This window comes from Orycteropus afer, unplaced genomic scaffold, assembly GCF_000298275.1.
Source record: "Orycteropus afer afer isolate SDZICR_OR568_19922 unplaced genomic scaffold, OryAfe1.0 scaffold00008, whole genome shotgun sequence".
NCBI lineage: Eukaryota > Metazoa > Chordata > Mammalia > Tubulidentata > Orycteropodidae > Orycteropus > Orycteropus afer.
The window spans coordinates 19,255,454-19,278,596 of record NW_006921595.1 but is presented as its reverse complement, the minus strand read 5'-3'; positions in this window follow the sequence as shown (position 1 = coordinate 19,278,596).

Genomic DNA, 23,143 nt, shown 5'->3' with positions numbered 1-23,143 from the left:
GGATTTTGTTGAAGATTTTTGCATCTATATTCATGAGGGATATTGGTCTGTAGTTTTCCTTTTGGGTGATGTCTTTTCCTGGTTTTGGTATTAACCATTTCTGCATCTTTTATTTGCTTAGTTAATCTCTTTTATATCTCAAAAGAGATTGATTTAAAACCCATTTTACACTAATCCTGTCTCATTATCATAACAAAGAAAACCTGTTCCCCAATGGGATTATAAACACAGATACAGTCATTAGGATTTACAACATATATATTTTAGGGAACAATTCATTTCATAACACACACAATGAAATAGATGCCCAGAAAATGCTTTATAAACAAAAAGATCACAAACTCTCGTGGTGTTTGTACACTGCTGTGTCTTTGGCAATGAAGACAGTTTAGTGCCTCTAAGGCACATGAATCAGTTCTAACTCATGCTGGCCCCATATGTGTCAGAGTAGAACTGTGATCCCAAGGGTTTTAAGTGACTGTGAGCTTTCAGAAGAAGATCACCAGGCCTTCCTTCTGAGTGTCTGTAGGTGATTTAAACCATGTATCCTTTGGTAACTAGCTGAGAGTTTAACTTTGTGCCCATAGGGATGCTATTTCCTGTTCCTTATTCCTGTCTAACAGCCAGAATGCTCCTTAGAAGTGAGGATGGTGAAAATTTGTCTCAGGTAGTTTGTGTATGTTATTGGCAGGGACAAGTTTCTGAAGAATATCATGCTTGATAATGTCTGAAGAAGGAAAAAAAAAAAGGAATAGCCCCAACAAAATGGATTGACACATAATAATTGTGAGGATAATCTAGTACCTGGCAGCATTTCATTCTGTTGTACATAGGATCCTGATGAGTTGGAACCAACTCTTTGGCACCTGACAACAACTACAACAATTTTAATTTAGATCTTCTAGTTGAAATGGGACCAAGCATGTGTTTTAAAAAGGAATAATAGCATTCATTGAGCACCTAATAAGTGTTCTGAGTTTCAGTGTATGATGTTTCTTTTCTTCTTTCCAAGGACCTTCTTTGTAAGTAAAATCACTTAAAAAGTGAGAAAAGAGAGCTCAGAAACTCTGAACAATTTTAATTAACAGCATTTAAGTAGGCCCACTATATTTTAGGCCATAATGAATACGACAGTGTCTTGCTTCCAGAAGCACCTTGTCTAGGGATGAAGAAAAAGGCAAAGTAAACGGAATGTGATAGATGCCAAAGCCAGAATATGCAAGATTGGGAAGCTTTTCAAAGGAGATAAAGGAGAGGACATTCATTGTGCTTGAGGCTGGGTGGAGGCATGGTATTAAAACATTGCCATGGCAGGAGCTGAAGCTAAGAACCAGGATGGAGAAAGAGGATTATAATCAATCAATCAATAAACCCATCAATAAGTAAGTAAGTAAGTAAGTAAATAAATAAATAAATAAATAAATAAATAAATAAATAAATAACTCACTCACTCACTCACTCACTCACTCACTCACTCACTGCCATTAAGTTGATTCCAACTCATCGCAACCCCCACTGGGTTTCCAAGGCAGTAGATCTTTATGAAAGCAGGCTTCCTCATCTTTCTTCTACAGAGTGGCTGTGGGTTCAAACCACTGACCTTTTGGTTAGCAGCCAAATGCCTTACCCACTGTACCTCCTTAGAAAAAGACGATTAAAGGTCTTTAATTCCATGAAGAGAAGGTGGCTATGAGCCTTCAAAGAGTTTTAAGCAACAGAGCTATAGGATCAGAAATACATCTTGGCAATCTGTGGATGCTGAGCAAAGGAAGAGACACACTTAAGAAAGGTAGCTATTATTTATAAGTGCCTGGCAGAAATAGAGAATAATAAGAGGGAACCAGAGGATAAGAAATGTAGACATTACGAACTAAAGAAAAAAGGTAAAGAAGAAAATACAGGATGGCTCTGAGAGTCTTCAGCATGCACGACTGGGTAGATAGGATGCCATTACTTATTTATCCAACAAGTATTTTTTGGCCAGACATCTTATGTCCCAGACATCGTCCAGGTGCTTGGGATAGATAAGGAAATAACACAAAACAGACAAACAGTACTCTACCCTTGCCCTGATGGGATATCCCTGCTCTTGTGAAACCTGGAATCTGCTGTACTTGCACACAGGAATGTGAGTGTGTGTTTGTGGAGGGAGAGCCGACAATGAACAACGACCATAATAAATAACTAAATTATCTATTTTGTTAGAAAGTTATAAACACTATTGAAAAAATGAAAAGGTGGACTAGAGAAAGGTGGATCGGGTGTTGAGGGAGAGAGCTGCAGTAATACAAAGTGCTCAGAGGAGATCTTTTTGTGAAGGTGAGATTTCCAGTAAAGGCTAGAAGGAGGGTTACCGGGTGAGGAATTACAGGAGAATAGATAGACAAGGAGGCAGATTATTCATTTTTTTCCAGATTCAAATGCAGGAACAAAACTGTTTTGTTTTGTTTTTGTTTTTTTAATGTTTTTTTCCCTCCCTTGTTATTGCTTGTCCTAATAAAATAATCTATCTCATTGGACAGGTAGAGGTACATGATAGAGCCTGGTGGGAAACACTGACTGATAGTCACTGAGTAAATGGTAGGAGAAGATCAACAATAGAAAAAACCTTAAGTAATAAAAGCATAGAGAAGAAAGAACGCAACAACAATGCAACCATTGCCGTGGAGCAGGATCTGACCCATAGCGACCCCTCCTTGGGTTTCCGAGGCAGTATCACTACAGAAGTAGATTGCCCAACTTTCCTTCCGGGGAGTGGCTAGTGGGTTTGAACCACCAGCCTTCTGGTTAGCAGTCAAGTGCTTTAGGCACTATGCCACCAGAGCTCCCAGAGAAGAAAGAAGCACCATGGAAACTTCAGCATTTGGCTGAGATAGCTGTTCTTGGGGTGAATATTCAAGTATAAAAGATACATAGAAACTGGACCTTCTCCCTCCCTCCTTTTCTCTCTCTCTCTCTCTCTCTCTCTGTCTTTCCCTCTTTCTCTGTCTCACACACACACACACACATACATCTACATTAACACATATTTAGATATGTAGTGAATATGAGAAGGATAGTACATACATAATTAACTGCTGTATTTCTTTTAGGGCAAGTTAATTTTGTAAACTTGAAATCTCTGTACTCTCAAACAAGAGTTGCAGGGATTTCAAATTCAGAATCACTAGTCAGTTATAAATGCAGCTCTGGTGGCATAATGGCTGCTAACCAGAAGGTCAGTGGTTCAAACCCATCAGCCACTCCATGAAAGGAAGATGGGGCAATATACTTCTGTAAAGATATAAAGCCTTGGAAACCCAATGAGGGTTTCAATGAGTTGGAATTGATTTTAAAAGTGAGGTTTTTTTTGTTTGTTTTTTGAGTCAGTTGTAAACTTAAGATGCACACACTTGATTTTTCTTATTTAAGAAAATGAAATTTCTAATTGCTTCTTTCTATCTTCTATGGTGAGGCATGCTATTAGAGGTGAAGTTGAAAGGGTTTCACCACTATTGTTATTTGTAGCTGGTCCAAGTAGAGGCAAGCAAACTACATGTAAAGAAGTTGGGTTAAGGCTAGCAACATAATATATATTGTTGCTTCAAGATATTTAGACCTAAAGCTAATAGCAAAAAATTTATTTATTTATTTTTTAAGTACAAGTAAAAATACAGTTCCAGGTTGGAAGGAGGAAGAAGATTAGGAGGGTAGGGATATCTTTTGACAGAGAGAGAGAGCGATTGAGACAGAATGGGAGTGAGCTATTATGTGAAGTATAGTTTAATTGAATATTATCACCCCAATACCTGGCTCAAACTATACATGCAGAGTTTATATAAAAGATTCTGGGTAGGAGATTGTAATAAAAGTTAGTGATTTAGATGCATATAAAACGAAGATAGAAAAGCATGTATATAGACAGAAAGTTGCATTTCTAAATGTAATGCTGTACATTTTCATTCATTACCCAAGAAATCTTAGGAAACTCCAAAATTCTATTAGAACTCAGTGGAAGTAATACATTAACATTTTTAGGATATCTTCTACAAACTAGAAAAGTCTGAAAATCAATATGAATTAGTAAAGCCTTATAGGTTAACATGGATGAGTGTGCTCACAGCAAAACAAAGCAAAAAGCAAAAAAACTAGTTACCTGATAAATTTAGGAGTAAAAATGTTGAGAGCTGAATAAAATATGTGATGACTTGGACGGAGATCAGATGTAACACTGTAACAAATGGAAAAAAAATAACTAATGAAAAAATCTTATTGGTTTAAATTATTTTAAGTTAGTGAAGTCCCAAGACATTTGACTGCATGGATCATGAGAAATTATGGATAACATTGCGAAGAATGGGAATTCCAGAATACTTAATTGTGCTCATGAGGAACCTGTACATAGACTAAGAGGCTGTTGTTCTAAAAGAAGAAGGGTATACTGTATGGATTAAAATCAGGAAGGGTATGCATCAGAGTTGTATCCTTTCACCATACTTATTCAATCTGTATGCTGAGCAAATAATCCAAGAAGCTAGACTATGTGAAGAACATGGCCTCAGGATTTGAGGGAAAGCTCACTAACAACCAGCGATATTCAGATGACACAACCTGACTTGCTGAAAGTGAAGATGACTAGAAGCACTTAAGTATGAAGATCAAATACTACAGTTTTCAGTGTGTATTGCACCTCAACATAAAATTCTTACAACCTTACCAATAAGTAACATCACGATAAATGGTAAGAAATTTGAAGTTGTCAAGGATTTCATTTTACTTGGATCCACAATGAATATCCATGGAACCAGTGGTCAAGAAATCAGACGTTGTATCACACTGGGCAAATCTGCTGCGAAAGACCTCTTTAAAGTGTTAAGAAGAAATGTCACTTTGAAGACTAATGTGCGCCTCATCCAAGCCACGGTATTTTCAATCACCTCATATGCATGTGAAAGCTGAACAATGAGTAAGACTCTCCAGAGAAGAGTTAATGCCTTGGAATTGTGGTGTTGATGAAGACTACTGAGAATGTCACGGACTGCCAGAAGAACGCACAAATCTGTCCTGGAAGGAGTACAACCTGAGTGCTCCTTGGAAGTGAGAATGGGCCGAATTCGTCCCACCAGTTTTGGTCATACTGTCAGAAGGGATGATTCCCTAGAGAAGGATATCATGCTTGGTAAAGCAGAGGGTTAGAAAAAAAGGAGAAGCCCCTCAAGATGGATTGACACAATAGTTCCAACAATGGGCTCACACATAGCAAGGATTGTGAGGCTGGTGCAGGACTTGGCAGTGTTTCACTCTATTGAATATAGGGTCACTGTGAATCAGAGCTGATCCAACAGCACCTAATAACAAGAAAGGATCAAAAGTTTGATTTCCTGGTTCCTTTTCTACTTGAAATTTCAAACTCTCTTAATCACTTTTGTGATAAAACAAGATAAATCTCTAAAATTACTCAGATTGAGTATGCAGAAAGTAAACTTATACTCATACTTTAATCTTATAATTCATATATACTTGTAATAAAACAACTTAATAGGAGTTAAATAACATTAATTCCAAACACTTTGCTCAACTCATATTTTTATGAACACTGACTTTTCTTTTTTAAAGCTATTGTTTTTATATATTCCAATGTATTCTTGTACAATGTAAGGTGTACAAATTAATATTAGAAATACTATTGAAACAGAATGTGCTGATTTAATAAAACTAGGGTTTCTCTTTGAGTACGCCATACTCTAGGTCTTTCTTTACAGAGCAGTGTACACTTTCCCCTCTCTTGGAACCTTTGGCCTTGGCTCCATTCTCACTGGGAGAACTTACACCTCCTGGATTTTCTTTCTCCATTTTTTAATTTTATTTCTACTTTATTTTTTACTTTCTAAATAGGCTTCTGGCTCACCTGACTTACGTCTTAACTGTCAGTCTTACTCCTGTAGTAGTCCTTATTCTCCTACTACCTAGGACAGTGTTCGTGCTTTCTCCATTTTTTGTCTCTTTGCAAGTCCATCAACAATTATTTGTTGCTGTATTAGATGAAAAGCATCGCTCTAGGTAATATATGGGGGACACGTGAAGAGTAAAGAATCATTTCCCTTGAAAAGCCCACAATCTTCATAGGAAAACTTTGCAAAGAAGTTAATGTAATTTCATAAAGTTTTATATGGTGGTGTATTACATGAGCTTCTTAGTATATAATTTTTGGATAAGTATAGTAATATTTTTAAGTTGTTATTATTTGAGGATTCTTGTGGCTTCAATCATCTTTTTCCTTGACTGATACATAAATCTTATCACTTAGTACCCCAACACCAAAAGGAGCATGGAATGAACACTGCAAAAACAATCTGTTAGAATTTACTGGCCCTAACGTATAAAGGTGCCAAATATTAAAAGGATAGGATTTTATGAGCAGTAGAAAATCTTGTCGTAAGTATTTCAACTGACACTACCTTTATGACTGCTCCGTGTCTACATTTGAGGAGTTAGACTCTGGTAGCTGTAATACAGTAAGTGTAAAAGGTGGTGGTGGTGGGGGAAACACAATTCTTATCAATGTGTCACAAAACATAAAATCAAAGTTAGTTTCATAAGGTTATCAGAGGAAATTAAAGTTGCCTTTGGCTCCATGCTATAAGAACTGACTAAAGTTTCAAACTACCTCAGTAGCTCACTATATACAGCAGCAGGAAGCCTTCAATTAACTGCATCACTTCTATTTGTAGTACAAAGGATCTATGGCTTAGGATAGCCTACTTAAATATGAACAAACAAAAAACTAACAACAACCAGACTTTAGCAGGATCCTGAAAAACAGCCTGAGAGAAAAGGATATACAAGGTTAGTCAGGAGCATGGAGGATAGTAACTAATGCAAAGGAGAAGAGCCTTGGATTGAACTTTCTAAAATGTTCTCTCTAATCAATGAGTTATTCAGTGAAAATGTCTTTGAAAGAAATGTAAGACAGAATGTAAAGCATGTTCTACATTCTAGACACTATGTTGTTGTTGTTGTTGTTATGTGCCGTCGAGTCAGCCCGACTCATAGCGACCCCTCCTTGGGTTTCCGAGGCAGTATCACTACGGAAGTAGGATTGCCCAACCTTCCTTCCGAGGAGTGGCTGGTGGGTTTGAACCGCCAGCCTTCTGGTTAGCAGTCAAGTGCTTTAGCCACTATGCTACCAGAGCTCCTTCTAGACACTATAGTAATACAATATGGCAACATAAGATAAATGAGTGGAAAAAAAGATGAATGTTTAGAAGAATATTGAGTAGAAGAGTTCTTGATGTTATTAAATTGAAATTCACATAGAGTTAATAGTGATAGATCATTTCCATATGATAATCAGTCTGGAGCCTTTTTGTAGGACTGAAGTTAAGAAAAAATGGAAGAACATTAAAAGAAAGGTTTAGGGACTAGAAGTGGTTTTAATATTATTCTTTTATCCTTTGAAACTATAAATTATACTGCATTTTGGAAAAATCTAGTATAATTGTGGTTGGTTAGTGAAGCTTGCATATCTTTTGCATAATCTTTGTTCAAGCGGTAGGATCTGAATTTGGCCATCTTTGTGCTTGGTGGTTTTCCCATTTTGCTTCTCTTTCTTCCTGCTGTATGGGTGATGTCTAAATTAAAGTTGAAGAAATTTCTGAACATCGAGAAAATTGTTGGTGCTCTCTGGGTAATGTAACAAAATCTAGGTTTGAACATCACTGAAAGAAATATTGTGGCTCAATGAGGAAGTTGTTCATTTGTGATAATTCTGAAAAACATTTCTATTTTGGTTTTCTTTAAATTGGGGCAACAATATGAAAGTCATCTTGAGAATTGCAATTAAAAAGAAAAGTCTAACATTTTCCAAAGAATTTGGTAGTTATTTTTGATAGTTCTTATAAGAAACATTGGATCAAATTAAAAATTTTTAGACACTATGACTTTCCTGTATTGCTATATTTATGTACAATTGAAATGATAAAACATTCTAATATGAAATTATTTTTTGAGCTCTGAATTTACCAGAATGTTTATCCTATATATGACTTCAATGCAGAACATAATAATAGATAATTTTGACTAAAGAAGTGATTCAAAAATACATCATGGAAACTTTGATATAGAACATACTTTCCATTAGATGTTTTAAAATAATTTTGAAATCAAGATTATTTATTTATTTTTCAGAAAATAAATTTTTTGAGTTAGTATTTATAGATGATAAACACTAAAGTAGGATATTTGAAGAAATAATCTTTTATATGAGTGGAAGCAAAAAATTATTAAATTACTCTAACATTCATAAACCTAATGAAGGAAAGGGAATGTAGTCTGTTTGGGTTTTTCATACCAATGGACCTTCCAGTCCTTTACTTACAATTCTGAAGTGTCATCTGTAAAATTACTGCTTATTCTTATTTCTACTTTAAATTTACTTTTTCAAAAGTCTCTAACAGAGTATTAAAAATGACTTAAATTCTTAATTATATACTAGCAACTTTCTTTTTAGAAGGAGTTTTAGTCTAATAAATGACTTTTAAAAGTAATACAATTTTACCAATTTATACATTCTTTTGCACTGATATTTATAACAGTAAAATGATAATGATGCCTACGTAAGACGAGAGCAATCGATAAGAACATATTTTTATGGAACAGAGCTTACTGTATTTCAGCATATGAAGTAGTATTAGAAGGCAATACTTTTCCATCTCCATAGCTCTTTCCTTCAACTTCAACACTTTCCTGCCTATTCTAGGGCATATATATTTGGAATGATATCTATTGCCAAAAGAACCACACAAGTCAAAACTTGAGGTATAATAGTTATTTCTGCCAACAGAGGTTTTCCAGGGTATTTGTAATACATTTCTTTCCATCTGTCTGTCTCTCTCTCCTACCCCCTGTCCTGCTCTCCTCTTCTGCTACTCTCCCTGTCTCCCTCTCCCTCTTTCTCATTTTCTCTTTCTTTCCTGGGAATCTCTTGATTCCCAAACACATGTCTGGAAATTTTTCCTTATTTGACTCAATATGAGGACTTCAAACAAAATAATAATGAATGGAACATTTGTGTAGCCAAAAAGAAAATTAATAATTAGAGACAGGAAAGACCAGAGAAGAAAAAACATCTGACTAATGATGAAATGTTTTCAAGGTAACTTTTCAGGGAAAGATACCACCCATCTCCTCCTTTCTGTTCTCCCTTCTCCCTTCTACTAAGATTATCAATTGGTGTTGGATATAAAAGCCAAGGAGAAGATGGTAGGAAATCAGCCAATTAAAGAAGTGATGGATGGTCCACATCACAAATACTTAGAGGATTCTAAGTTGAGTTTTCATCAAATTCTTAGTTTTGAGGAATTGGTAGTTAGCATGTGAATATACCTATACATTTTCAAAATAGATGCCAAAGCAGACTGAGAAAGATAGAGGGCCAGTTCCTAGGCTTTGTTTGGGAAAGGAACTTGAGAAACTTCTTTTCTTGATTTTACTTTAATAAAAAGACTGTTGATAGTTGGTGCATTTAGATTATTTATGCTTATACTTACTATGTAGTTTATTTTATACATAAGCTTATTTTTCTCCCCCTCTCAGTCATTTGTTTAGATTTCTTCCTTTCTTTCTTTCTTTTTTTTTTTTTTTGTGTTAAGAAAAGCTATTCATATATTATCAAGGGAAGAGTTTTGAACCAGTTGGATTCTGCCAATTTTTAAAATCCTTGTTGGTTTCCTTTGGTCTGGTGTGGCTCACATCTGTAATTTTTATATTAACTATAAAATTCAGCATTTGACTCTGTTTGTCTCTTTACTTATCCATAAAAGTGTTACATAATTTATCTTATGATTGTTTTTAAAGAATTTGTTTTAAGAACAATAGAATTATAATGTATCTACAACCTGAAAATATGGCGATCCATCCTTAACATACCCTATGAAAAGCTACTCCCGAGACTGAGGGAGACTCCCTGATGTAAAGTTAGCCAACCCCATGACTACTTCAGAAAATGTTTTACATAAATGAGCTTAACAACAACAACAAGATTATTTTGTTAAAAGTCACTTCCACTGCCATGTAACTCCAGCAAGTGGTTTATATTGGCGTTTAGCTAATGCAGAGTCATCTAGAAAGAAAAAAGAAACTCTTGTTGAGAAGTCTCTGAAAGGGTATGAAGTTTCAGATTTTTTGTTCATAATTTTTTTCTAAAAACCTTTTTATTTTATTCAAAGTTCAGAAATAGGATATTGGTCATGCATTGTGAATTCACTATCTGGGTCTAAATAGCCTCCTGAGGGATTTCCCCTGATGTTAAAATCTCCTGAAGGTGCGTCTCAGTTTTGCAGAACTATTGAGAGTTTAAACACACACACACCCACATACCCCACTTGGAAAACTATCAGTAGTTTAAATATGTGTGTGTTCATAATTTTTAAAAAATCAGTCCATAAAGAAAGGCTTATAATGTAAAGAAATAGCTACCCATCCTACTTCTATTTACTCCCCATTCTTACTTCCTATATGTTCTGGTTACCTCCTGCCACTCTGACAAGAATATACCACAAATGGGATGGCTGAACAAACAGGAGTTTATTTTCTTACAGTTTGGAGGCTTTAAGTCACAGTTCAAAGTGCCAGGCTCTAGGGGCTGGGTGAAAGCCTCTCAGCCTTGGGTTTCAGCTCTGCCTCCAGCTCCCGGCGTACTGAAGTTAGAGGCTTTTCTTCACTCAAACAGCTGCTGTTTGCTAAGGCTGCCAAGCCCAAATTTGACAAGTAAAAAGGCACAGTCTTGATGTTACCAAACCACACAGCAGGCCATTCATTCAAGTCCACCGAAAGTCCCAAGGTCAGCAGAGCATGGCAGGCTGCTGAGCAACAACACAGCTACATACAGGGTCCAAGCATGCCATAAGCTAGAGACTATCCCCAAGGTTTCTCCTTATATATAGGAAGCAGACCACATCCCAAAGGCAGCTACTCAGGTGTTTGTGGTAGATCCCACTATGGAGTTGATTATCAGTCTCACCATGGGGAATAACTACCACTAGCTGCCCAGCCACTCCACAAGGCTCAGCCAAGTTGACATAAAAATTTAACTACCACAATTCCACCCTTGTCAGCCTGGCACGTGTACAGATGTTTGTTGGGTGGCATCTGTATATATCTCCTTCACTGGGTGGCTCTAATCCCCAAGTTCCTGAGTGGCGATCTCACCCCCTTGGCCTGGCAGGCCCCATTCCTCTTCCTCTTGGGCATGGCAGCCGTGCCCCCTCACTCTTGGGCAGCAGCTTTGACTCCATCCCACTGGCCCACATGAACGAGCAGCCCCACACTCCAGAACCAAGTTGGTGATTGTCTACATGGACATACCCATTGTTATATACAAATTTAACTACTACACCATATTAAATCACTGTTAGCAATTTCTGCCCTGTATTCTTCCAGTGATAACCTCCATATCTTTAAATAATCCACTTGATTTTTCCACATTAAACATTGTAACAGGGTAATTCACTAATTTTCCCTCTCCTGCTTTGTATTATAATTGCATCACTACTCTTATCTCTTCCATTTATTATATTATTTTCTGAAAATCTTTATTAGTACTCATTACACCCAAGACTAATAGCACTATTTACTGCTCTTCAGTTTGTTGGGGTATACACAGATTCAAATGATTTGGAATGTAAGTAAGTAGACTAGCAATTGTAAACATCATATAAACATGAGTTATTAAGGAATGTGGTTACACTCAAATTACTATTTTGGTTAAGGAGATAAGAATTTTAAACCACTTGATATAAACTGGAGGAAATTGTTGAATGATTTATCTTAATTGAATTTCTTATAATTCTTTCCTCTGATATGCTAATATGTATGCAATTAAGAACCAAGTAATAAATGAATTCTAAACTTAAAAGGGAACAAAAAGTCCGTTTTCTACAATGAAAGAGAAATATCAAAACAACTTTAAAAGGCAATGCATGCCATATATGTTGCTTTTTTACAGTTTTTAACAGGCAAACTGGCAGATTCCTTATAAATAAGAAAATGGAAAGGAAAAAAAAGAACTTCATGCTTTTCTTCCTGATTCATCAACTATATAAATGTAATTCTGCTTTTATGTGCTTGTGTAAGCAAAACTCAATACCTTTAACCTCTCAGAACTACACTTCTGCTGTCTGAGTTATACTGAACTCAATTTCAGAACAAACAAGTAAACGAATAAAGGAAATGTTAAAAAAGCTGATGCCTAATGAAAAGTGAACTCTTAATGCTTTGTCCTAATGTTCTGGTAGCACAGTGCGTAAGGCACTTGACTGCTAACCAGAAGGCTGGCGGTTCAAACCCACCAGCCACTCCTCGGAAGGAAGGTTGGGCAATCCTACTTCTGTAATGATACTGCCTCGGAAACCCAAGGAGGGGTCGCTATGAGTCGGGGCCGACTCGATGGCACATAACAACAACAACAACAATGTTAGCTGAAAAAAAATAGAACAGCTTTTTTTTTTTTTTTTTTTTTGGTCCGAAGCATTTGTTTTGCTTTTTTGTTATATATTTCAAGAATAAAAAAAGAACCTCCATATTAAGTCATAATATCTCAACTATCATGTCCAGGACACTGTTGCCTGTGGTGAGATCACTTGCTTTCTTAAATCTGTATTTTTACAGCTAGATTGAAACATTTTATCATTTTAGCAAAGAGGATGGGAAGCGAAGTGGTCCTAATTGTTTATTCAAAATATCTGAATTTTGACAATTAATTTGTACTTTCTTATAAAATAATATAATTTTAGTATAATATCCTAAATTTTATTTCCCTTTTCTCTCATCTCAGTGCTAACCATAATGAAACCCATTCAGGCTTTACACGCTGATTTGAAGTCCAGGTCTCTATGGAATTAACAAGTAAAATTATTAACATGTTATATGTTAATCTTATGCAGTATTCGTTTTAAGTGGAAGTAAGGCATGCATTAAGTTTAGAGATTCAAACTCTTTACAATGAATATAGCAGTCTTTTGACCTTCTTTCTCCAGCCTTTCTCACTATAATGTTCTATCTTCTCTTTTTTGGTTAGATATTTCTAAATAATGTAGTCATATGGCAAATTCTTGGTTTACCAGTCTTAAGGATTATGTGTTGTTTCCTTGCCCTACAAGATGAGAAACTTCTCTAAAAACCCATATAAGTGCAGCTGCTCACACATGTACTGCCCCCCATACACATGTAAACACAGTTTTTCTTTTCAACCTCTCTCCCAATAAACCATTGCCCTTGATTCAATTCTGACTCTTGATGACCCCATAGGACATAGTAGAAGTGCCTCATAGGATTTCCAATGCTGTACACTTTATGGAAGCAGACTGCCACATCTTTCTCCTAGTCTCCCTCAATAGTTATATCATAAATTTATGGAAAATCAACAGTTAATATTTATATGATTAGTCAAATCTCGTTCACTGCTGAGCCAAGTAATATACTAGAACCTCTTTTCCTTTCCTGTTCAATTCTACTTTTTTCCTGGAGGTCATTGTCCCCACCCCTCCCCCAGTTTATCTGGTTTTCTATACTTGGATGTCTTGCCATGTGCTTTAAAAAAATATTTTCTACACCTGCAACACATCACCTCAACTTTTTTGCCTGAAAATTCTCCACCCTTGTCTCTATTGGGAACTGATTACTTTCCAGGCACAGCATTCATCCTGGAAAGATCCTTTGATTACCTCTTGTTGTATTTTCTCTTTCTTGTTTTCCTATTGATTGTTTATTGATTTTCTCCTTGTTTTGTTTTTTTCTGAGGAACATTTTATAATAGTATACATAGATCAAGTGTCTATATATCAGAAAGTATAATTTTTCTATCCTTATTTTGGATTGATTGCTTTGCTGGTATTAGAACTCCAATTGAAAATCATTGTGAATTCCATTGCCAGGTTGATTCTCTTTTCTTTGTATGTGGCTTCTCTACCTACCCTCTTTGATAGATGTTAGAATCTGTTGTTCTATAATTTCAGAATGATGTGCCTTAGCTTCATTTCTGTTGTTCTGTAATTTTGGTATGATGTGCCTTTGTTGTTGTTGTTGTTGTTATTTGCCGTCGAGTCGCCCCCGACTCATAGCGACCCCTCCTTGGGTTTCCGAGGCAGTATCACTACGGAAGTAGGATTGCCCAACCTTCCTTCCGAGGAGTGGCTGGTGGGTTTGAACCGCCAGCCTTTCTGGTTAGCAGTCAAGTGCTTTAGCCACTATGCTACCAGAGCTCCCTGATGTGCCTTAGTCTCATTTATTTTCCTGGATAATTCTACAATCCCTTTCAGTTTTGAGACTCCTCTTCTTCATTACTTGAATATTCACTTGAATTACTCCCCCCCCCTTTTTTAAATTGTTGAATATCGTTAGTGTGTTATTTTCCTTAAAAAAATAATTATTTTTATTGTGTCAATTTTCATATTTGTGTGACAAACATTTGCCAGGTCAACACACTTCACATACATAGCTCAGTGACACCAACTATATTCATGATGTTGGGCAACTATCACTACCCCCTATTTTCATATTTCATTTTTTTTTAATATATAACTCCTTCCCCTTTATTTTATCTCCTTCCATTTTTTTCTGGAGCTCTTAATAATAGAATATGAGACTTTCTGATTTTAATTATTTGATTTTTTTTTCTTTAATCTTATATTTCTGGGAGATTTTGCTCAGTTTCCTCAAGGACATTTAATAACATATAAGTTATACTTTTAATTTCAGAGTTTTTTTTTTTTTTTTAAGAGTCTTCCTTTATAGCATACTGTTCTTAGTTAATGAACTAGATAATTTTTTGTTATTTGATTAAGGATATTATTTGTAGCTAATCCAATTTTTATTTTTCCACTTGCATTTCATACTTCTATACCCAGCCACCCAAACTTCATGTTTACTTTGATCTCTCTCCTTTTGCTGTCAGTTTTCATATTTCAGAGTGAACTTTTGCTGATTAGAAGCACATTATTTGTGTGTGACAGTTGTGGACTAGAAGGGTACAATGTAAAAGGCTCAGAGACTTAGCAATCCTTTGAGTTGATGTATGTGTGTTTCAGTGTATGTGGTTGAGGGGTATCTTTACTAGAGTCTTTAGTTATCTTCTCAAGAATTGTTGAGTGTCTCCAGACGAAAGTCCTCCAGGCTTGTGTTAAGGAGAATATGCTTGCCTGCTGGAACTCAGGGAATAGACTGGAGGAAATCATTGCAGACTTGCACTCCACCTGCCGCTTTTCAGCTCCAAACGTGTCCTGTGTTTTGTTCTAGGCTGGGTCCTCACCTAAGCTTATCTACGAAATAACTCTGTAAACTTGTAGTGGAATGAAGGATGGTGCATAAGGAAAGTGAAAAGAAGTCTTGAAGAGGAGAAACCTCTTTACTATGAGGGAAAGGACATACATATTGGTTTGAATATTCTGTAAGCAGACTTTAAACAAGTATATTTCTGGCCCCACCTGACCACTCACCTTCCTTAGTGCCTGTGCCTGCAAGTTTTGAGCCTCTTGTGTATTCTCTGGGGTGAGGCTGCTGTGTTCTCAGTTGCTGCAGTTATTTCAGAGGGTGCTACTTCCATTCAGTGGACTGTTTATCACAATTCAATTCACTTTCCCTCTTCAAGAATTACTGAACCCTCTTGACCACTCTTGACATCTCTTATATTTTCTTTTTTACTATAGATTTATAGAATTTTAATTCTCTTACTGACATCTTATGGCATTTCTGAATGGAATAGAAATAAAAGCATTTTGTCAATCAATGTTTTTTTTTTTTTAAATTGTGCTTTGGGTGCAAATTTACAAAGCAGAATTTGTTTTACATTCAACAGTTCGTATACTTTTGTTTCACTCCCCAGTTACTATCACCAACCCTAACCCACTCTCCTCCTCTCACTTCCCAGTGACCTCCCTCATCCCTGTGCTCTTCTTAGTTATACACTCCTGTCTGACTAGCTTTTCCTCCATGTGAATGTTGCCCCTCTGGTGCCCCATGGCTGATTGCTCCAAGAGATGTAGCTCTGTTGGGTAGGTGGGTTCATCATCCTGGGTTGGGTGTTCTGCATGTAAGTTTTATTACTGTTGGGCTGAGAGCCAGCCCTTGGTAGTGAGTTTTATCCCAGGCCTGAAGTATATCCCAGGGCTATAGTCTTAGGGGTCCCATCAGACTCCATCCGACCAGTAAATCTAGCCGTTGCTGTGTTTTTGAATTTTGTTCTGTGTTTTACCTTCCACTCTATCCAGGATCTCCAGTTTTGATCCCTTCCCAAGTGGTTGGCACTGGTAGCTAGGCTCTGTCTAGTTCTTCTGGTCTTGAGGTCCATCATATCCTAGGGCTGTCAATCAATCATTTTTAATCAGAAGTCGTACAATTTTAAAGTCATTAAAAATTACTATTAGCAATATTATTATTGTTGTTAGTATTAGTATTATTTGTAACACAAGATATTTTGAAGTAAACTATTGAAAAAACCCATTATTGCCATGGACTTGATAAAACAAACCAAACCAAACCCATTGCTGTCAAGTTGATTCCAACTCAAAGCAACCCTGTAGGACCGAGTAGAACTGCCCCAACTGTGTCCGAAGCTGTAATCTTTACAAAAGTAGACTGCCACATCTTCCATGCAGCCACTGATGGTTTCAAACTGCTGACTTTCTGGTTAACAACTGAGCACTTTAACCACTTCTGCCACTCTAACAAAACTACTTCAAGTGGGTGGCTTTAACAAACAGGAGTTTATTCTCTTACAGTTTAGGAGGCTAGAAGTGTGAGTTGAAAGTGTCAGGTTCTAGGGCTTGGGTAAAAACCCCTTAATCTTGGGTGAAAACTCCTCGATTTTGTGTTTCAGTACTGCTTCAGGCTCCCAGCCCACTGAAGCTGGAAGCTTTCTTCATTCAGACAGCTGCTGGATGCTGAGGCTGACAAGCCCAAGGTCGACAAGTAAAAAGGCACAATCCCAATACTACCCAACCACACAGCAGACCACTGATTCAAGTCCATTAACAGTCCCAAGACTGGCAGACAACATGATAGGCTGCTGAATGACAACTCGGCTACATGCAGGATTCAAATGTGCCAAAGCTACAGACCTTTCTCAACACTTCTCCCTGTATCCTGGAAGCCAACCACATCCCTAAGGCAGCTACTCAGCTGCTCCAGTAGACTCTACCAAGGAGTTGATTACAAATTTCACCATGGGGAGTAACTACATCCAGCTGCCCGGTGCTCAAAAACCAGGCCCAGCCAAGTTAAGGTTATGTAACCTTAACTACCACAGTCTCCAAAAGCCTTAAGCAAAAAAGCATTTATTTCCATTTAATAACCAAGTATAACAGGTTTTGAAATTTGGATTCCAAACGCACTGGAGTTGGAAGCAATAAGGCAGAAGAAAGTAAGGGGAAAACCTACCAACAGTCAAGAAATAATCAGTGAAACTCTTAACTATAAAGAGAAGATCAGGAGAATGGGAACTGATCAACAAAGGAACTCAAATTCCTGTTAGGAACTTGTAGCAGAAGCTATAGGTGCCCCTTCCCCTACATCTCCCAGGGATCTATGATTGTCATTTTCCTGCTCTCTGGTCTGCCTTTTGCCAGCATAGATCTTGCTTTGCTTAAGGGCTTTCTCTGGTAGCTCTAGCCAACACTACAGTCATAAGTCAGGTGCGTGACTGGTCAAAAGTGCCAGAGAATTAATGCCACTGGAAAGTAGCTCTCAACCAATGACTGACAGGAGTTGGTGTGTAAATATCCCAGCTTCCTTGCCACTCCATTGGGATAAATCTAAAATATGTATTGTACTGTGGCAACCAACATTACAAGGATGAAGCTCCAGTTGCCCACACCATAACTTCCTTCCTTACTTCCTTCCCTCTCTCACTCTTCTACTCGTGTTTTCTAGAATCATCCCCCAAATGAAGTACTTACCCTAAGGTTTTGCCTTAATTTAGGAGAACCCAAACTAAGAAATAACTATTTAAATTTTGTGGAAAGTTATATATTCTTAAATACATTGTTATATGTACAATAAGTAAAATACTTAATTATCAGGACAACTCACAGTTGATGAGGAAACATTCAATTATATTCAAAATATTCTTTTAAGAATGTGAGAATTATGTGTATATTTAAGAAAATTTTCCACTTAGAGTAGATAGTGTAATTCTGTTGTTTGACCTTCTATGGAAATTTTAACTGTCTAAAATGATGTATTTGATTAGAATTCTGAATATCCAAGGTTTTATTTTGATAATTAAAATATGTATGTGAATGATAAAGTATTTTAAGAAAATGAGATTATTTTCATAGTACTCAAGAAATCCTGTCTAAGCCTTCATAAACTCATGAGTGTTTACTAATTAAGATATTAATGAAGTCAGTCATAGTTTCTACCATGGTGGGCTATATTGTTTGTTAGCTGTGATCAAGTTGGCCTTGACTTATGGAGATCCCACGAACAATGGAATCAGACCATTATGATTCACAGACTTTTCATTAGCTTATTTTCAGAATTAGATCAGTAAGTCTTTCTTCCTAGTTTGTCTTAGTAAGGAAGCTCTACTGAAACCTGTTTGGCATCATGGCAACATATAAGGCTTCACTGACAGATAAGTTGTGGTTGCACATGATATGCAATGGCCAGGAATTGAACCTGGGTCTCTTGCATGGATGGCAGGAGTTCTACTACTGAGTCACAAATGACTTCATTTTGGATTATAGAAGCTCCCCAAATTGGAAAAAAATAAATAAAGTTGCGCATTTGTAAATAAATACTGTCATGAAATACTGTGCATGTCTTTGTGTGTTCTTCCCCAGCTTCTTCTGAGATTACTTTACTAGAATATGATTATTGTTAGCATATTTTCACATTCTCATAATCTTCTTGCATTTATCTGAAATATGGGACAAACATCCTTTTACTCTACTACAGGAATTTAAGTAAAAGGTATAATTGTGTGGGAAACCTTGCAAGCATAACATGAATAAAAATTTACCTCCTTGCTTGCTCTTTGCACTCCTCCATCCTCTTCCTGAAACTATGGCAGATGAGACAGACCTAAATTTTGGGATATGTATAGAAGAGCTGAATTTCTCTTCCAGGAGAATGAAGAAATTTATTTCTTGCTGTTGTTCCTAGAAGAATGGACCTGAGTAAAGAGGAATGAGACAAGGGAGAGAGATACAGAAATAACAAACAGAAGCCAATGGAACATTTTGAAAAAAAAAAAGACATGTCTCATGTTCATATTTTACATTATTTATGCTGCTCTCTCTACAATAAAATAAAATGCCCACAAAATGTCCACAAATAAGTGGGTTTATTTTTATAGAGATTTTATTTGTGTCAACAACAGGATCAATGCCAGGGCACAAATAGAGGTGAAAAATGAAGAGCATAAAATAATAATCGATCAATGATTGGAACTTAAATCCGCAAATAGCCATAGATTTTAACCAAAAAAAAAAAAAAAAAACCAAACCACTGCCAAGGAGTCGAATCCAACTCATAGTGAACCTGTAAGACAAAATACAACTGCCTCACAGAGCTTCCAACTCTAAATCTTTACAGAAGCAGACTGCCTTATCTTTCTCCCATGGAGATGCTGGTAGGTTCGAACCACCAACCTTTTGGTTATCAGCCAAATGATTTAACCACTGTGCCATCAGACAGACCTCCTTTAAGACCCTTGGAATTCCCTTAAATATGGGGAGAGGCATTAGACTATGCATACAGAAGGAAATATGAGTGTAAACCAATATGACCTACAAGTTATGTGGAAAAAAAAATTAAGGACTAGAGAAAATTATGGCTGATATTTGGGTTTTCTACTACTCAGTGCCCATAGACATTACAACTCCTGAAAAATGTCCAGATTCTGATGTTGAGTGGCTCAAGTTCAGCCACAGGGTGAAGAGGTGGATCACCATCTTGCCAAAGGCCTCAGTTGATGGACTGACTTCTAGTTCCTCCATAATCCCAGGTAGTGTGGTTTTTAATGCCTGGCTGACCTCTACTGTGTGCTATGTTTCACAAGTTATTTTGGCATGATTTTGTAATAGGCCACTCATTCCCTTGTAGCCTTGATTATATGGAAGTAGAGGGACAACATGACTTTTTTCTGAAAATGTTCTGCTGTGATTTTCTGTATACTTCTTTGGCATGCATCCTCCAAATTTCTTTTCTGGCCATGTATTCATTTTCATTCTCCCGTGGGATCTTGCTTTCTATTTTGTCCTCCTCTTCCCAGACTTGGTGATATTTATCTATGTTGTCTTGTATCCCCACTAATGACAGGTCCTGTCTTTCAGCTTGCTAATTATCACACAGTCAGCCACAGACTTATAGTGTAAACACACTAGTTCAAGTATGTTGGTATATTAAGGAGTAGAAGTAAAATACATGATTTACGTACTAGAAACGGTGGTAGGAATTTATTGCTTCTGTTTAGTTGACATTTATTTTGAGGTGAGTGAATGGGCACTCTGGTAAGAAGGAAGCATGCATTTAGGAATAAAATATTCATGAACATCTGTATCTTACTTCCACCTCTTATCAAATATGTCCTATTTAATTCCTTGGAGCTCAAGTCCCTTGTAAAATCAAGATGATCATACTTGCTTCATATGTGCTGTGAATTAGTGTAGAACACCTTTTGCCTGATGCCTTTCATATTACACTGGATGAAAAATTATACTTGAAATAGTGTAGTAATAATATTAATGACTTACTTTCAATGAGTGGATTATGTTGTGGTTGTTCTGTGCCATCAAGTCAATTCTGACTCATAGTGATCCTGTGTTCAACAGAATGGAACAATGCCTGGTCTTGCATCATTCCTACAATTGTTGCTATGTTTGAGCCCATTGTTGCAACCACTATGCCAATCCCTCTCATTGAGAGTCTTCCTTTACCAAGTGTGTATCCTTTACCAAGCGTGTATCCTTTTCTAGGGGCTGGTCCTTTGTGGTAAAATGACCAGAGTACCTTAGATGAAATCTCACCATCCTTGCTCTAAGAAGCATTCTGGCTGTACTTCTTCCAACACAGATATGTTCATTTTCTGGCAATGCATGGAGTATGTTCAATATTCTTCACCAACATAATAATTCAAAGGCATCAGTTCTTAAGTCTTCCTTATTCATCATAGCTTTCGCATGTGTGAGGAAATTGAAAATATTATGGCTTCAGTCAGGCATATCTTAGTCCTCAAAGTGACATCTTTTCTTTTAAACACTTTAAACAGATCTTTGGCAGCAGATTTTCCTAATGCAATATGGCATTTGATTTCTTGACTGCTGCTTCCATGGGCATTGATTGTGGATCCAACTGAAATGAAATCCTTGACAACTTCAATCTTTTATCTGTTTATTATGATGCTGCTTAGTGATCCAGCTGTAAGGATTTCCACTTCCACTGAATGGATTTTAGAAGGGGTAGATAGTGATGGCACAGTGGAGAAACCTGGCAGAAACCTCTGTAACTAGTGAAAAGTTCGGAGGATGGCATATGTATTCATGGGATATGATGTGATGAGAACACTTCACCTCTGCTATTCTTTCCCAAAATCCATAACCTCAGTCTAATTATGAGAAAACATCAGGCAAATTGAAATTCATGGGTATTATACAAAACATCTGATCAGTACTCTTCAAAAAGTCTGAAGATCATATAAGTCTAGGAAAGGCTGAGAAATCATCACAGGTTGGAGGAGACTAAGGAGACATGACAGTTAAATATGATTCAAGATCTTGGATAGGATCTTGAGTTAGTGAAAGGTGGTTAGTGGAAAAATTTGGTGAAATCCAAATAAAATCTGTGGTTTAATTAACAGGTTTGTGTCAGTGTTAATTTCTTAGTTTTGACCATAGTTCCGTAAGATGTTAATGTAGGTAATGCTGGGAGAAGGGTACTCAAGAGCTTGATGTACTGTCATGTCAACTTTTTCGCAAATCTGAAATTATTCCACAATGAAAAAATTAAAAACAAATCTCTAAAAGTAAAAGGAGAAAACAGTAGTGATGGGGAACAGGTCAGTAGTTGTCATCAGTCAGGGTGGAGGAAGGTGGTAACTTCAAAAGATTTCATAATGAAGGTTTTTGGAGTGATGGACCTATTCTGTATTTTGATTGTGGTTGTGGTTATATGAATATATGCATGCGTTAACATTAATAGAACAAAAAATGTCATTTTTCCTGTGTGTTAACTTAAAAAGAAAAACATAAAAATGAATGGGCATAAAAATTAGGTACTTTTATAATAAATATTGCACAAGAAGAAAAATTCAGTGGTTTTGTGAATCTGTATATGTGTTAAAACTCATAAAACTATACACCAAAAAGTCATTTTTACTGTATGCTAATTTTTTAATAAATAAATAAATGGGATGAATTTTGAACATTCATAATAAAAACATCCAGGTAGAAAAAAGTTTTTAGGCAGACTATAAAATTAGAGCTCTTTTCCTTTCATATAATACTATCATCAAATCAACAAAACCTTACTGAATATATTTTATTCTTTCATTTAAGAAATATTTATTGAATTCCAGTGTGTTAGTGGTTAAATACTTGGAGCTAGACAAAATTTGACATGTTCTAGGTGTTGAAAGAAGCCCTTATTTCAAGACAGGCCAGCACGTATGATAAAAATTCTTGTGCAGAATCATAACATAGACATATGGGAAGTTAAACAGCAATAAGATATTTAAATAATATTTCAAATAATGTCAGTACTGTGTTAACCCAAGTAAATTATGATGACATAAATTCAGAGGGAACATGATATTGCCTTAGATTAACAGGTAATGTTCATGAAAGAGATACATAGAATTTGGGCAAGTATTCTTTGTCTATGATGTAAGGCTCTTAGGAAAAGGTCATTGGTATTTAAACATCACAATATTTTTGTTTCAAAATTATAATAAATTACCCAATGTAGATGAGTTTTTAGCCAATATAAAACACCATTTTTAGGAGACCAGGGGAGGTGGGGCAAGATGGCGGACTAGGCAGAAGGATTGCACAGACCCTCTTCAACAAAGAAAAGGGAAACCAATTAACACAGATACAGAAGATAATCTTGGACCCCTGAGCCTTGAAGGAAAGGATGCAGATTTGGACTAAACCCCAACTAGCAGAAGAAT